We start from the raw sequence: 17,498 nt of genomic DNA on the forward strand, positions 1-17,498 counted from the left end.
CCTCTAAAAGAATACATTATTTCTCTGCGATAAATTATTTCTGGTATAGTATCTTATTTTTTATCATACACGATTTTCAAAAAAGTCCTAATGAGAGGTTTGTTGTTTTCTGATGACCCATAAATGATTTAGCTTTTTTTAATTTGTTGATGAAAAGCAGCCAAGGTTGATAGGAATTTTTACGATTAATGGAATCCTAAGTTTACGACCATCAAGCGGATATCATGGATTAATCCCATAGTCAGGTAAAATAATATTTCTGTTCCGGTTTCCTAATGGTTCCCTTATAAACATTATTGTCATTTGCATGGGCTGTTGACCATGACTTAGCTGCACACATTGGTACGGTCTTGTTCAAACGCAAAAAAGGAAAATACGATTAAAGAAATACTTAAGGTTAATGCCATCACAAGCGTAAAATCTTAACTGTATATGAAGTAAGAACAAAGAAAGAAACAGTTGATGAATTGATATCAATAATCTGATGAAATGCTGTACATACAAGTCAATCTCTTTATCTAGAATGTTTAAGGTACATAGAATATCGGAGTTAAGGGAAAAATTTAAATAATTTTACACTGAAGCAAGTGTGTACATACATTACGAAAATTAAGAACTCTTGACTAGGATGAGAAAATAAGCAAACAGGGGGGATATTGACCAGAAATTGATCTGTGCTTGAAAATTCAGCCAACACTGATACCTGTCTAGAACCTGCATAAGAAAGCCCTTGCACATCTATTTACTTGAGGCGTTACGCACTTCAACAAAATTTACAATTTTCATTAAGAGCGGGTCAGGGGTCACAACTTCAAATGTTTGCTCTATATTGGGGTCAGACAAGATTTGAGGGGAGGTGGTGGGAGTATGCACAGGTATGTGGAAGATTATCTACCTGTACGCGAAGGTGTATTGTCTGTGTTTGATCCAGTACCCTCCCATTAACCCAGTATCGCGCGGGTGTCACGTACTCAGTTATTTTGGGGAAAATTGGATACCATTAACCATTCAGCCAGTATTTGCTCAATGAGATACAGCAAAGGTACAATAAATGATCCTTATTGTTTATTGTGACTAAAGTGATAAAGAACTATACAAAGAATGTGTAATAGGAATTTTTATGAAACTTAGTGTCACCCATCGAGTTTAAAGTAGCTCTAAACACTGCATAACAGAAACATCACTAATTTAGGGTAGTTTTTTGCTGTTAGAGGGATTTGCCCGTAGATGAAAGATAGCATAATTGGAAATTTACAATAAATGGCAAATCTGTAATGTATGTACAGGACCAAGACCTAGTAATTGATTACTGAGGACATTAATTACCTTAATTTCATCAGTGTATAAATAAGTAAACAACAGTTAGATCTGTCCAGCAATACTTTATTGTCTTTGAACATTTTTTCCTGGGTAATGTGTCAGATGAAACATATGGAGATAACAAACAGTACCCAAGATCAAAAGTCCATAAAGCAATACAAAAAAGGAGCAGAGCAAACACGGACCTTCAAAACATCAGAGGCGGGATAAGGTGCCAAGGAGGAGTGAGCATTCCCTGCCGACCGGTCACATCCGCTGTGTGCTCATTGTCATGATCGGGAACTAACGGGAAAATTCGTTGTGAATTGAGTTTATGAATGATGGACTAACAATAAGTCAGTCTGCATTTGACTCAATGATAAATTGTAATCGCTGACACGGTCATTATATGGACCATAGAACTTACGAAATGATGACTAAAAACAAGACTGCTAAGTGCTGATATTCTTGTTTCATCAACTTGTTTAATTCATTAATTGTCAATGATTTACCTCGTTTACGAAATTGTTCATACGTAGAGCATGTTTTTGCGTATCGAATCAACTGAGATATATAAACTCCGTATGATAACTTAAGGAATGATATAAACTCAGTGTGTGTACTATATGTAACGCCAATTTCTTAAATTGTACGTACTGATCAGAACATCCTCAACCAGACACAAGGATTTCACGGAAGTGTTTTCGACATAATTACATGTATTGTTTTTTGAAAAGAGTTTACTCTAAAGGACGTTTTTCCTTAAACTTTACAGACATGCAAATGTTGCTTATTATATTATTTATAGTATCAATGGACAAAGCATATTTTGTTTTTGTTTGGTAAACATTTGTTTACCTTTTCCGATTTAATCGATGATTTTTTTTTCACCAAATAAGATCCTAACAAATTCTTCACCGGAAACACTTTGATTACTCTGTGGTTTATTCACGGATCATTAATGCAAATAAATTAGCGTCTTTATTTTAAAAGCAACCTATGATTCAGAGTCTGTATGAAGTGTGTTAATATCAATGGGAGGGGCACCCACACCCACACATATTCTTTCTCGTTTGCAATATATCTAGAACTCTACTATATACATGTTTCTTTAAAATAGAAAAAAAACCTAAAGTATGAGAAAGGCGAAGATAACGGACAGTGATCGATTTCAATACAAATACAAATATGTGAACACGTACGGCATTAAAAAAAGAACCTCTGGAAATTCCAATGGAAGGATCGGGTGCCTAAGAAGAGTAAGCGTCCCCTATTGACCAGTCACACCCAACTTAAACCATATGTACAGATAAGGTTAACGGAGCATTCCATAGTCAAATTGAGTATATCGTCAAATGCCTAAGAATTTATAGGATAAATTCACCCATAATACAACCTAAGGATAGGTTATATTTGCTTACAAGGTCATTATAACTACAATACAAAATGCTGATTTTACATAAGGTTGTTAAGATCCCAATTAATATCAATGAAAAAGTAGATGATGTACATTGATAAATCTCATAAAAAATAATACAAACAATAAAATGTGTTAACTGGGCATAAACAAGGATCCATTGAAATTTTAAATATGGGACCAAGAGCCTTGTAGGAGTAATCATCCCCTGTTTACCGGTCACACACGCCGTGAGTCCTATGTATTGATCAAGAAGACGGAGCATTCTGTAGTCAAATATAGTACAAAAATAAAGGCTTTTAAACAATTTGTATGAAACAAGTCAGTCAAAACACGACCAAGTGATAGATAATATTTCTTTTATGACCATTTTAACGACCTTAAAATTTACGTATGCTGACTTTTTGAAAGCATATCCTGGATTAAATATTGAATTTCACATTGTATGCTACTCATATAATTCATATGGAATGAATTTTGACTCAAAATCCATTTGAGGTGAAAGCAGAACATAACTTCATATTAGAAAAGTTGACGATGGAAAATGTGTAATCATCTCTTTTTTGTCGTTTGGCATACAGTTTAGTTGTTTGTTGATTCTTATCGTCTATAGTCAGTAAAATATCCAAATATGACAAGTGTGGTGTCTTATTTCAAGTTCACTAAGAAAAATCGAGTTGACATATGACTCATATAACAATTGTTAATTGATAACACTTCGTCGATATATCTGATTGTCGGGTTGAAGACACAGAAAGCGTTTCTTCTTCTCGTTTATGTTTTTAAAAATAAATTCTGCTTCACGGGAGTATATAAAAACATGTCGGCAAAAAAAGCACAATTATTGGCCCTGAGAATTCCTTCCTTTTGTTGGAAGACTTGGTCTCCGAACTGAAATGTTATAAGAAACTTCAGCATCCTTTTAATATCAACCTCAGAGTACCTATGTGTAGAACCAGAGTGATTTATAACGAAGTCATTTTGCTGATGGCCGATCACAAGAGGTAGAAATTACACAGTCTCAGTTTTATTGACGAAGCTGTTGTCTATGATATCAAAAAGCCGAGGTGTTGATTAATCGTGAGGAATGGCTGTACATGTATATAGTGTAGAAAGGCCGTACGTATTGATGTAATTGACTCTTGAAAAAAAATGCCAACTTTTAATTGTCTTTAGACTTTTCAAGAATCCACATCTGATTGACTACTTTTAGAATAGCTGTAGCACACTAAATCTGTATAGTTTCTCCTTAACGGCAGTTTATATTTTTGTATGGAGTTAAGATAAGGGTGTTATAGATCATTTGGTGGACCGGTTATGTATCCGATTCTCCGTTTGTAAGCATTTTTATGAAGACTAGGAATCCAGTATAGGTAGGGTAAATCAAACTCGACCTGGTTGGTTGGAATATTAAAAGTGTAAACCTTTGCAGTACATAGAAATAAGTTCTTCTAAAATACAGTTATAATAATTTGCCTTACAAACAAAGTCGATATATAACAAGGAATGATTAAAAAAAAAATTATTGAATTTAAATATCGAATCAATTGGCATCAACTCCATTCAAATTTCTCTTCATATAATTTGTACTTGTTCAAGTTATCTGGATTCATAATTAAACATGTAGATTAATTTTCTCTTTATTCTTACTCCTGAATAGTAGTCAAATATAATGAAACAAATGTATTACTGCGAAAGATCTTCACAAAAAGCCTCCATATATATCATCAAATGAATGTAATTAAACTGAAATCAAACCAAATGCTACAACCAAAAGTCGTTAGTCTGTAGACCGGTTCCGTGTTATTTCTGACCTTCTGGATGAGGGGTCCCCCCTCTGTCAGTTCCCCCCCGATCACTGCTAACTGGTCGATGGCAAAGCCATTCGTCTTTGGTACATCCCCTTCTTAATTTATTACTCAATCAAGGAGATAAATGGAGAAATCAGTCCCAGGGCTGGTATACATCACTGTTAATCTGAATCACGGACTCCAGGGAGTCAAAAATTAATGTCAAATTTTCTGCCTGATACATAAAGTAAATCGAGCGATCATATGAAAAGCAGAAGTTTGAAAGACGAAACAAGCTATGAATTATAAAAAATAAATTGTGACTACATGGAGACTTTATTTATGCGCGTTTTATTTACTAAAATGCAGAGAATAGGAAACAAAACCAGGCTTTACTACAGTAATTTTGATATATGAACGTTTGTAAGAAGTGATTCGTATGGAAAGTAGATACCTAAATATTTTTTTTACCAAGAAAAACATACTAATAAACAATTTAATCAATTAATTTACTAGCTAAGGGTTAAAAATTGAGTGAATCCCGATCTCTTGATTGGCAGCATTTTTTCGTAAACATTATAAATTCTGTGGAAGATTACGCCAGGTGATGGTCAAAACATGAATAGAAAGGTCTTGACATTTTGTCAGAAAGGATTAAAAGTATTGAAATCTCATACTAAGCGATTGAGAGGCAAAATGAAAACCATTTATCCTTCTGTCTTTTGTAATTAAGAAGTGAAAAAGGAATAAAAAGATCACACGATCAGTATGTATTGTTCTACGCTGACAAAGCGGGTAGCAGTATTGTCTTTGTTTGAATGCATCATTAATTGAACTGCATTTTAGAGGAACTGGGATTTAATTCTGAAAGTGGTAATGTAACTTATCCCCATATCTCCCTATCTCTAGCCAGTTTTAAGTATCTTTTTATATTCCTAACAATCAAAATGAGTTTGACTTATCCTATCTTAACTGAATTAACATCCTCAAACTTCATAAAAATCCTTACAGAAAATGATGCATAATGGGTTTCACAGTAAATGTACTGTTGGAAAACAGTGAGTTATACAATCTACAACAATTGTTCGAAAAGTGGTGTAAATCAGAAGTAGAAAGTTAAAAAAAATCCAAGGAACTGTTAGAAAATTTGAAATCACAACAGGTTACTTAGATCAATACGAAAGCCCAGAAGGCTCATTCGAGATTCGAGATTCGAAATACGAGATTCGAAATTCGAAATACGAGATTCGAAATTCGAGATTCAAGATCCAAATTAACCAATCAAAAGGCAGGTTCAATTTTGATTACTCCCCTTTATTATGTTTTACTATCAAGAAATCGTTGAATATATTCATATCAAATGGATCATTTGCTTAAATGATAATGCAAGAAAAAAAGATATATGTTTTAAAACGAAATAAAAAGGAATTTTAGGTTACATTTTAGAAAATATATATAAATTCTTATTTTTCCTCATTAAACAAAACAATAGATACGTATATAAAGTATGATATGGTCTTATCGTTAAATGGCGGAATTCTTAAGTCGACATTTTTTTTAATAAGAACATTGATGAGAGAGAAAATTATTATTTATATGAAATGCTAATGAGGGTACATTTCTTTACATTGTGCCCCCCCCCCCCAATAATTTTATAATTTTGCCGATAAATAAAATACTATAGAAATCATAACTACTATATGCTTGTGCCCCCTCAATAAAAACATCTGATGACTTTATTTGCTTTGTTTTTGGTTGTCAAGAAATTTTTGGCAGTTGATATCTGAAAATGTATGGCTGTGCCCCTCCCCCCCCCCCCCAATAAAATGAGCATTATGGTTTTACAAGTATATTTGAGTCTTTGACCAAGTCGGGCGAGACCCGAGCGGTTTCCTTTTAAATAATTATCGAATATATATTTATTGTATTTATGCATCGCAAGATTGACAATGAATGTTGATAACCACACATTTAAGAATTGTCCCCCCAAAACTTGGCCATTCCCATAATTTTTTTCCGATATAATATACTATAGAAAACAGTAACTTTATGCTTATGTCCATTCTAAAATAACTTCCAATTACCATGATAACCACTATTTTTCGAGGTTGGGGTGGGGATAGGGGGATTAACAATGATTTTTTTTTTAATTTATTAAATGGGTCATTATTTTTATTAAGCATGCATGTTTCAGCCATCCGTATTTAAGGGGCTGTCTATTGGTTTCATAACTTTGGTCACTGGCCACTTTCTAATACCGTGTCACAAACACTATTCACCTTGAAACCCGTAGAACTAATTATTACAGAGACGAAGCATCGATTTTGAAAGTGGGGTGGGGGGGGAGGGGGGAGGGGGGCAGACAAAAATATTATTTCAAATCTGAAAATAAAAACTGACAGAAAAAATTGTTCAAACCCGAAAATCCTATATCGGGGCGTGAAAGGGGGCGGGGGGGGGGATCGAACTTCATTTAGTACCTAATGTCTTTTAATACACTACTACTTATACTTCTTTGACTATATTGCACCACTGTACCAAAACGTGGGGGGGGGGGCTTTGCTTTATCAATATTTTCAATAGTAAAAAAATTATGTTTGGAAAAAAGGGGGGATGTATGTACTATTAATCTATTTTAAGTTTACTATCATGTCAACAACCCTGTATCCAAAGTAGATAACACGAAATATATATATTCTTTATATCAATCTCTTATGACATTTAAGAAGCTATTATAAATTAATTAAGCATATTTTGCAGACCAAATATCTAATATTTCTTTAAATTTCGTTCTGATAATATATAGCACTTTTTCTTGCGTTGTAATTTAATCAAATGACCTCCTCTGTATTAAAATACTCAACGATTTCTTGATAGTAAAAAATAATAAAAGTATTGAATCCTCAAACCGCCTTTTGATTGGTTATTTTGATCTTGAATCTCGAAACTCGAATTTAAAAAATTTCGAATCTCGTATTTTGAATCTCGAATCTCGTATTTCGAATCTCGAATCTCGAATGAGCCTTCTGGGCTTTCGTAGATCAATAACATCAAAACGTATGAATTTTCAATACTTTCTGTGACTATTTGGTGCGATAATTTAAAGTCCAGTGGAGGCTTTTTGACAGCATAGACAGCTGCCTTTTCAATTTTCAACATGTCGGGAGCTTCCTTCTTCATGGTACCTTATCCCATCTCTTATGTTTTTAATGGCCCGTGTTTGCTCTGCTCCTGTTTTATATTGTTTCATGGAGTCAAATTAAAAAAAAGAAAATCTATAGAAGATTTTGTTCTTTATATACAATCTTGCTTGAAATCTAGAGGTTTAAAGTGATTGGGATGTCCGTCTGTTATGCTTTGGGGTACCAATCTGTTATCTGCATCATCATCACATAATGCTATTATGCATGGACTTCCAAATACTGCTTTTTGACACATATTTAAGAATTCTCAATGCAAAACATGGACATATATTCTATAATATCGGATGTATAAATTTTCTTATCCAACTCTTCGTATACCACTTTACTGATTAAGTCTTCTGATTAAAAAAATTAAAATCTTATTTTTTACTTTTTAATTCAGTATCACGAGGGTACCATTTCTTATCCTCAAATCCCCTGATACCCTTTGCATAAAATTTTATGATACGAGGGGTGATCAAAAAGTTCGAAAACTATCTCTATATCTACAAAACCACAATTCAGATTAGAATGAAATTCGGTACACACATACTTAGCCATACACAAGGTCTATAAATAGCATATGCTGAATAAAGTTTCTCTCCTTGTTTGTGACGTCACAATGTGAAAATGACGTCACTATTTAGGTCACTTGTGACGAAAAATGGTTGTCTCAGTCGAACTCGTTCAACAAACGACTGTACAATTTATTGTAATATCTTAGAAATCCCTCTACAGTATCATATAATAATTTGTAGACAGTTTATTGAGATTAATTAGTTCCTATAAATTCAATTAATGATTTGATTAATCGTTTTAGTGAAGGAAGGCTGATGGTTAAAAATGATACTTTTCATCTTGCCCAGTGAAAGCAAGTTTGAAAAGATATGTATTATTAATTCAGCAATTTGCTATCAAAGACCTCCAATATTAGCACTTTGAAAAATAGATGAATATTTAAACAATGATATAAGTATTAAATACCTAAGATATCGTTTACTTTAGGTTTTAAACATATTAGATATGATAAAAAGGATGCACCCATTCTCTATCCACCTTGAATAAAGGTCTCTCCTGAGACAGAAGATTTGTGTTTTAATGGTCGCCATGCTTATTTTTGGAAAGGATGTTATTATCCACCCATTCTGTTGCCGAGATATGACAATTTCTGACAAATTAACTTTTCTTGTCATAAAAATCAACTCACATGGAAAGAAATATAAAACTCGGAAAAAACTTTTAACTTTTGTGACAGAACGCCACGGAGGGGGTCACGTGACCGCCAATATCACGTGATTCGCGCATGCGCAGAACGGTGGTTGATGTGCATTAAAATCGGGGAGGATTAATTTAAAATTCAATCAACATTAAAACCAAATATTGTTTCTTGTATGGAAGTTATTCAATTAGTTTGCGAACTTTTTGATCACCCCTCGTACTTTCACATTTATCATTAGTACATACCTTTTGACCAGATAGATATTTGGACACTTCCCCCTAAGCTTTGCTTTAAAATTTATATATTAATTGTGTAAGAAATTCAAAGGAGGTATCTTAGAAATAGTTAATGAAGTATCTGAATTGCAATTAAATCAATCGTGAAAACATCGCTTCAATGTACACGAAAGAATCATCTTCTGATTTCACATCATGTGACAAGAATGCTTAAAATATGAAATATTAAATGAGTTTTCTGAGTTGGTTTTAAAAAATTACTCATAAAATACCTTAAGAGTAAAACACGTATATTTTTCAAACCTTAAATAAATCCTACAGCGATTTTTGTATATGGATATACGTCTTCCACTCAATACATGTCAAATCAATTTGTAGCAGACTCGGGATGAAATATTATATCTGAAAGTTTTCTAATTGAGACTTAAATCCACAAAAATGAAGCAGTTGAAGAATTAAGCAGATAATGAAAGGCGAGGCAGGATAAGATACATAAAGACCAAAGTTTAACAGCTGATTCTTAAGGCTGTCTGTTAATTTGTATAGAAAAAGGGTTTCCTAGGGTATTATTATTGCAGGAAGAGCCCAGGTTTATGATAAGACTGCATTGAGTTAATGGCTCCTTTTGGTCAGGACACATGCGCCAAAGGACGTGGCATTAAAGTTACGGGTATAGATTGCTTGATCCGATAATGTGTTTTCCCGACGATCCGAAAATGATGTATTTATCTTCCGTTATTAAGTGTGATAGGTTGGCGAACCGTAGGTCTGGGTATTGTTCGTAATGATTCCTCGATTGTGCGGATGTTAGATTACTTGCTGCCAGGTAAGTAAATGTCATCCCGTTACATTCAACTATTTACAAATTATTTCAAGTAGATTGGTTAACTATGAAAGAATATGGGTTTGCGTTTCACTGCATAGAAATTTACCTTTCTTCATTTTTTTGTACAAGACCATAATAATTAGCTTGTTGTTGCTTTATTTGTTTAATAATTATCATTTAATTTTCTTTTTTGCATACATTTTGAAGATTAACAAAATAAAATGAATGTTTTAATTGACAAAAACTTGTTCATCAAGAAATAATGATTAAAAGAGTACTAACTTAGTTATTTGTACAAACTTTTGGTTTCTTTTCCCTACTCACCCACATAACAGTGGGTGGACAAAATTACAAGTAAGTAACAGTTTCTCGAGTCGTGTCTATTTATTTTTTGTAATCTATAAATAATAAGTTTACAGCTTTAAAAATTCCAATGTTGTGAACATTGCAAGTTGAACCACATGCCACATGACATATAACACATTGATATTCTTTTTAATATATAGGTAAACGATAAAACTTTTAAAATTTCTTGTCATAAAATCGGAATTTAAGCATGTATTACATATTTTTTTATATTGTCTACTTTGTACAAGTATTTCTAAAATCGAATTTTTCAGCCTTTTTTACAGGGAAAATGTTTATCATTAACATGAAACTTTATTTGTTATGAAATATCTGCATGGAGATAACGAACAGAATTCAAGGTCAAAAGTCCATTCAAGCAATACAAATTAGGAGCAGGGCATATACGGACTTCTAAAACTTCAGACGTGGGATCAGGTGTCAAGGAGGAGAGGGCATCCCCTTCCGACCGATCACATCCGCTGTGTGCTCTTTGTCATGCACGGGAAAAAGGAAGATCTGTTTACAATTCATTGTTTAACTAAATAAGTATGAAAATGTCATTGAGCGTTTGACTTAATGATAGATTGTACTTACTGACAAGGTCATTGTATCGACCATAGAACTTGCAAAATGATTACTTTAAACGAGACTGTTGATATTCTTGTTTCGTCAACGTTTTTGATAATAGTTTTTCTCGTTTTTGAAATTCTTCATACATAGGACATCCTCTTCCATATCAAACATGTATCAGATTTAACCAAATGTTTATCATAAATTTAGAATTAAATGAAAATGAGCAAAGAATCGTAAAATTACTGGTGATATAGAATTCCAAATGCCAAACACATAATGAAAAATATCATAATTATTTTTTTGCTTGCGTAGAAAAGAGAAAGACACGGTACTACTATGGCTTAATTATAGAAAGGGAAATGATGTGCTAATCATGCACATAATATATAAACATTTTCATCGATCGCATGAATACTAATAAATTAACTACTACTTAAATATTGGATCGACAAAAACCACCGATTTTCAGACTGTTTGTCTTTTGAACACATTTCAGGGAGCACAGGTACATTTATATACTCGATATAGTAATGAGAACTATAATATTCCAAAGTCATGACTCATCTGAAATTATAACTTAATAGTATAAAAAGTTGTTTCAGTTTGGGTGGGGCTAAGGTGGGAGACTTGTTTTTTGCATAACCAACGTTAAACATTTTAATTTTGGGGATGGCTATATCAAGCAAAAATTCTTTAAAAAAACAAATATTTTAAGAAGGCACAGGTAAAAATATAGCTTTTTTTATTATAATTTTTTAAATCTACTATATGTATGTGTAGGCAAAATCGTTGGGAAACGGTCTCTCCACCTTGTATCTATGGCCGTGCGAAATAAAAATGAATGAATTTTATAGAATAAATAAATTATATACTAGTATATATCTATATACATAGGTTTAACGATTAAATTGCGATGGGGCATCCAATCACTAACTGTGTTTACATCATATTCAAATTGAAATAGACAAACACTTAAACACTCAAAAATAACATCTTGCCATCGTTTTGAATTAAGTGTTAATTTGTTAAAAGAAACCCTAGCTGTCTGACTTAAGTTAGATTAGTGGGGAAAATACGTAATGCTTTATTATGAGTAACAGCCAATGGCTCTTGCCAACTTTATTTATATGTGACGTTTTTTGGTGGTGGCTGATGCATCTACGTGGGGGCTCTAATAGATTACTGGACAAAAACTGATTAACCACCCACTCATTCTATAAGTTAAACAGGACAAAAAATATTCCGAGTACATTGTATGTACATTAAATTTTACTAATGACCTACAATATACAACATTCTGTATATTTCTATACTATTAATCAATCCTTTCAGGCATTTTTGTCCTACAGAAGTTTATTATTCCAAAATTAGTCCAAAAATATTTGGAGTACATTCAACCAATATGTGAATGATAAAAGTTTTTTCGCCAGGCATGTGATCATTATTCATCTAACAAGAAAATCACTTCATTAAGTGGTAAGAAAAAAATATTAAATATCTGCTAATAAGGCTTATACACGTCATATCTTGAGCGACAGGTAGGTGTTCCCATGGAATAATATATTTAAATATTTTGTGCCAAACATATGCTGAAGGAAAACATTTTTCCTTTTCGTAGCATAGAAAATAGATAAGGAAGGGGTCCTACTATGACTTTATTACGATTAATTGAAGAACAATTCCATTGGATAACTTTGCAATTATTTGAGTATTGGTTCAATAAATTGTAGTCGTCGAGTTCTTCACATAAAGACATTTTAAAAATATTATTAAGTAAAACTACAGCCATATTGCTTTTTGCAACATATTTTGCAAAAAAATGTGACTTACAGGATTAGCTGAAAATAATTTGAATTAAGGTTTTACACTGTGTCTTTTCAAAGGTTTGTGCTGGTCATGAGAGTTTTGTCCAATTCCACATATGCGAAGGGTCTCAATCTGAATTGAAAATCCTTATATAAACTTGAATACTGTGATGGTATTGTATTTGTTTTGATTTTCATGTAAGCATCCAAGGCAAAAGTCTGTAAAATGAAGACACCATAGCTGTAAAATACAGTCGTTTACGATTTATACAGAATATCTCAGTACTAGCTGTCCTGTTTGTCAAACCGGGATTCCTTTTTTAGAAATCCAAGATGCTGTCTTTCACTACTTAACAATTTTCAATTACCAATTAGTCTTGTACATCTTGGCAATCGTAAATTGTTAACTTGTGAAATACAATACCATGGGTAATAAAATCGTGCACATCTAAATTAAGAGTATTGGTAAAATACTTTAATGCTTATAGAGAAAAAAAAGATATGTAATTCAATAATAAAACTAAATACCAATACAATGTGATGGAATCTATCTGAATCTTTATTTCAACTTGCTCGGAAGATATTTTTGTCCTTATACATGATCAATATCTAAAGTTTTCACTATTTGTCCGTGAATATTGAAATATAGCAAAATATAATAAGGCATACCAGGGAACTGATTAATTTTTTTTCTTTCTTTGACAGTTTCTATTTCATTTTGCAAAAGACATCAAATGAGTTACCAAAACTAAAAGTAAGTACTTGTATAATATATCGAATCAATCAGATCGGCATCTACTAACCATAGTTTTAATCGTTCTACAGATGAATAAATCGTCATATAATTTGTTCTATAAAATTGTCCATAAGGCAAAAAGCAATAAAAAGCAAATTTAAAGAGATTCCACCTTTATACAACGAGGTTTATAATAAGATTATAGCAAATCAAGTTAAGAAGTCAGAGTTTTTATGAGCATTCATTAACAGTTGTTGTTTTATTCCTTTTATGTCTTTTCCAATTTCTCCTGTTCTGGGTTGTCATAAACATGGAATACATAACAAAACTTCTAAGTGTTCACTTTTATAAATGTATTTATTTAAAAACTACTTTATGGAATGGTATGATATTTTCAAATTATTACAACAAATGAGTCCTCTCAACAATTGTAGCAAGAAAAATTAAATATCACCGATGAAAACCAATGACATACGAACCTTAAAAACAATAAAACTTTTCATCAAATTTTAAAAAAGGAGCAAAATGATTCATATAAAGACTTTTAAAAGAAGTATTTTAAAAAAATCTGTGCGGTCAATTTATCACAATTTGAATGTTTTTATAACATCCGGAAGTGACTTTGTTCTTCGTCTGAGGCCAAAATTTTGAGTCACACAGATTTAAAGACAGTTAAATTGTCCTGAAACAATCTTAGAAACATGAAAACAAAAGAATTCAATCGCATGAAAATGATATCGTATGAAAAAGAAATCGGTGCTTGTGACAGTCTAATATCAGCTCATGTAGTCTGAATCATCCTTAAAGCGGTGTCCTTACGTGATAAACGTCCAAGGATATTGACCAAAAGACCTCTGTGTGATGATGCATCTTCAGATCTCCAGATCTGGAACACACAGCAGTAGGTGTGGCAGCAGATGGGTCAATCTCATATTCAGGGGTACATTGTCAGTAAAGTATGTCTTGCAGTTAAAGAGCGCATGGTGGTCTTACTCCAAAAAAATATCTTTGTGTGAGTTTTCATTTTGAGGGTACATAATTTCTGACACTTTGCTAAAAATTTCTTCTGTTGTCATAAACATAGATTGTTGTTCGCTAGGAATACATGCGGCAGCAGTAGTTAGATTGTGTACAATGACTTTCCAATACAGTAACGACCCTTATCATTGATTGGCGAAGACCTAGATTTGTGAGAAGTAAACACTTTATTTATTGTTAGGGCCAATAAATATCTGGTGTTCTTATTGGTCATCCTGCTATTATACCGCGACTTTAAATGAAAACTCCAATAAAAATCCCCACTGTTTCCACACGCGGTAGCGTATCCACATAGCATCCGGAATTTCGTGGACTCGGCATTGACATTGAATTATTTGTAAATAGGCGTGTCACGAGTGATATTTCAACTACAAAATAATGTCAACAAAGTGCATTTTTATAATCATGTATGTAACAGTGTATACCTTACTCCAAATTTAGTATCTAAAACCAGCATAGAAATTTTGGATACTTTTATGAGCATGTTACTATGTACCATAAAATGCTTAATGACAAACACCAAGTTTAAACTGTAACTTTACACAGATCACGATAAGTAGAGTCTTTAATTTTCAATAAATTAGTTATCAAATCATTTATATTATTGTTTTTTTTAAGTTGAAAAATTCTCTGGACGTTTAAAATACCTCAAACTAATTTACTAACTAAAGAAAAGTATGCAAGGGAGTTTTCTATTTATTTAATTTCTTTAGGAATCATCATGATAAATATTTAAATGATTTAAAGGTGTACTTCCCTACTTAATTGTTCAATCCAAACATTAAACAAAATCAAAGTGATAAAAAGAAAAACCAGCAGGCGCAAACTTTTACATTCCGCACTACCGATTCATCGCCTGTCAATAAATCAATTTATCGATAAATTGGCCTTACAGTTTAATGTTAGAGTGTGAAGTTTTAACTGATTGTAATTTTAATACTGTGCAAACGAAGAGGGACATTAACGGGGCGCATGATTCCCTTATCAACTTTGAAGTAGCCCTATATAAACAACATTTCGGTAGTGCTTGCTTTACGGTTAGACCCCTTAAGCCCTGGGTGGAGGATGGATAGCGGGGGACCCTCAGGGTTTATAAACCCCCGCTCCGACAACAAACTAACACGGAATTCAAAGTATATTTTGTCTTATAATGTGTTTAGAGAATTAATATACGGGACTAATACCTTTTGATATACATGTAACATTTTGCTTTATGTCATTCGATAATTCCCTCTAGCGATCCCCCGTATGTGACTATCAGTAATAATGTGGTAATGGCTGTTTTGTAATATCATTCATTGCAGGTTGTTGTGATACTGTAGATTAAGCCTTAATCCAAAAAAAGTCCATTGACTACCGATTACGGAAATTTCGGGATGTGACGTCACAGATTTCTAGTTTTGGACAGTGACTCAAACTGGCATCCAAGATAAAGATGATGTCTTTTGTCTTGTATGAAGAGGTAAGATATTTAATTTGAAACTTCAGGTCTTGTAGATTTGTTCTTTTAAAATTTACACTCTCTTGAACATAGTTCCAAGAGGAAACACTGGTTAAATAAAACATTCAGCATGGCACCCTTATAATTTTTATTTTCCGATATTTCAAAGATATCAACGTGGTATAAAATCTTTATATTTTCCTTTGTATTTTTTTGGCAGAAATTTACTTGGCTTTTAAAATTAATCTGTTATGAATGTAATAAAACTGGTCGAGAGGCAAATGCATGGGTGGTGAATTATATTGACAGTTTATGACATCTGTCACAAACAAACTTAAAAAGAAATGAAACGATGCTGTAAGTGCAAGTTAATTACATTGTAATAAATCGGTCTTTAACTAATTCTAGTTCTGGTTGACAAGATGGCATAATTTTTTATCATAAAACATACAAATTATTCATAGTAGTGCTCGTGTCGAACCCCAACTTAAGGCTTTTAATTTCATGCAATTATTTCTGTTATTAAAATAAGAGTATAACACCGTTATATATCATGTACATGTATATGTACCTTGAGAGAGATCTATGCGGGTACACGTCCATTTCTACTGGTGACGAAAATCTGCTGATCAGACTCCAGGAACAGAAACTAAGAACAATTTAAGAAAAAAATAAGGTTTTCTTAAGTTTTGAATATCTCGAAATGTTTAATCAAACATAAGGTATGTTTTAAAATGTTTGAAATGCGCTTGATATTCTTTAGCAAACACGTGATTATAATTTTGTTTTTCAACACGAAAAGATACAAACCTTCCCTCTTTGGTCTGAGATTATGGAAAATATAATGAAATAAGATGTTTTTTTTTAGGTCAAAACTAAATCAAGGAACATGTTTTCAAAAATTAAATCGGACAAACTTACTAGTTCGTTTGCGTCTCACAAGAAGCTTTCTCATAGACTAGTCCACCACGCGCAGAATGTGACTCGCTTGACCATGTGAAGCTTTCCATTAGAATAGTGTACAAGTTTGTGAGATACAAAATTATGGGAAGATTTCTCCTAGACCGTTTGTAATTTACTACAGGACCTGAAGAGACTTTTAACTATAATAGACTACTCTTGTTTTGTGACTTACAAGACCATGAGAAACATTTCACCACGATAGACTACAAGCCTGTTTGAGACTTATGAGACCACGAAAAGATATCAACTAGACTAGTCTACTAGTTTGCCTGCGATTCTCAAAACAATGAGAAGCTTTCTAATAGACATGTTCTAGCCCGTCTATGACCTACAATGACCTACAATATCTGGAGAAACTTTCTATTTTATTAGTCTTCACTAAGTCTTTGGCCTATTTGACTTAAAATAAGTTTTCTACTCTATTACCCTAAAATGCAATGAAATAATAACGAACTTTTTATAGAAGTTGTAGGTAGCGTCAAGGACAAACGTATGGCTACTAACTCACAAAAACTCGTTAACACCTTATTAACACTAGGATAAACAGATAGAGGTTTATGTCCTATGTTCATTTTCTACTTATACTTTGAATTTCGTGATGAATACAATGTTGCCTGGTCACTTA

At 32.7% G+C, this 17,498-nt stretch overlaps 2 protein-coding genes across 3 annotated transcripts in view; one reads left to right on the plus strand and one right to left on the minus strand.

The window, feature by feature from the left end:
* The window catches only part of LOC134280849 (ATP-dependent RNA helicase A-like), a 309,572-nt gene that overhangs the window by 122,979 nt on the left and 169,095 nt on the right, over positions 1-17,498 (minus strand). The gene's annotated exons all lie outside the window — the stretch shown is intronic.
* LOC134280796 (nitric oxide synthase 1-like) overlaps positions 15,755-17,498 on the plus strand; it is a 42,348-nt gene continuing 40,604 nt past the window's right edge. For both annotated transcript variants that reach the window (XM_062763260.1, XM_062763253.1), the window contains exon 1: positions 15,755-15,931. The gene's annotated coding sequence lies outside the window, so the exon portion shown is untranslated. The remainder of the gene's footprint in view (positions 15,932-17,498) is intronic.

This window comes from Saccostrea cucullata, unplaced genomic scaffold (genome assembly GCF_032062105.1).
Source record: "Saccostrea cucullata isolate Sc308-1 unplaced genomic scaffold, CSIRO_AGI_Scuc_v1 ctg105, whole genome shotgun sequence".
Classification (NCBI taxonomy): domain Eukaryota; kingdom Metazoa; phylum Mollusca; class Bivalvia; order Ostreida; family Ostreidae; genus Saccostrea; species Saccostrea cuccullata.